This window comes from Lynx rufus, unplaced genomic scaffold (assembly GCF_022079265.1).
Source record: "Lynx rufus isolate CCGP_SWC_20201006 ecotype Redwood Valley unplaced genomic scaffold, mLynRuf1.p SCAF_18, whole genome shotgun sequence".
NCBI lineage: Eukaryota > Metazoa > Chordata > Mammalia > Carnivora > Felidae > Lynx > Lynx rufus.
The window spans coordinates 12745635-12746463 of NW_025814832.1; the positions used below are offsets into that span (position 1 = coordinate 12745635).

Sequence of the window (829 nt, forward strand, 5' to 3'; positions counted from 1 at the left end):
TCCAAGAGCCCGCTTCAGATTCTGTGTCTCCCTCTCTCTCTGTTCCTCCCCTGCTTGCACTCTGCTCACAATCTCTCTCTCTCTCTCTCTCTCTCTCTCTCTCTCAAAAATAAATAAATAAATAGTTAAAAATTAAATAAATAAAAAATAAAAAGAATACAGGGGTGCTTGTTGACTCTGATGGTTAAGCGACTGACTTTGGCTCAAGTCATGATCTCGTGGTTTGTGAGTTCAAGCCCCGATTAGGTCTCTGTGCTGACAGCTCAGAGTCTGGAGCCTGCTTCAGATTCTATGTCTCCCTCACTCTCTGCCCTTCCCTCCCCCCTCTCTCTCCCTCTCTCGAAAATGAATAAACATAAAATAAAATAAAATAAAATAAAATAAAATAAAATAAAATAAAATAAATATATTTATTGATTTAATTTTTTAAAAGTTTGTTTTTGACAGAGAGAGAGAGAGAGAGACAGACAGAGCATGAGTGGGGGAGGGGCAGAGAGCAAGGAAGACACAGAATCTGAAACAGGCTCCAGGCTCTGAGCTGTCAGCACAGAGCCTGATGCGGGGCTCAAACTCACAGACCGCGAGATCATGACCTGAGCTGAAGTCAGAAGCTCAACTGACTGAGCCACCCAGGCGCCCCAAAATAAATATATTTTAAAAAGATCAGATAGTAAGAAGTCCTCTGCAGAGAACTTAAGTAGGGTTATCATAGAAGTCGCTTTTTCTTTAAATATGGAATGCTTCACGAATTTGTGTGTTATCCTTGCGCAGGGACCATGCTAATCTTCTCTGTATTGTTCCAATTTTAGTATATGTGCTGCCCAAGCAA

The 829-nt window shown here is 41.1% G+C and overlaps 1 non-coding gene across 1 annotated transcript; it reads right to left on the reverse strand.

Annotated features, from left to right (window-relative positions):
* Positions 1 to 726: 726 nt before the first annotated feature.
* Positions 727 to 829, reverse strand: LOC124513691 (U6 spliceosomal RNA). Its single transcript, XR_006962511.1, has one exon. It is a non-coding gene; the product is annotated as a U6 spliceosomal RNA (small nuclear RNA).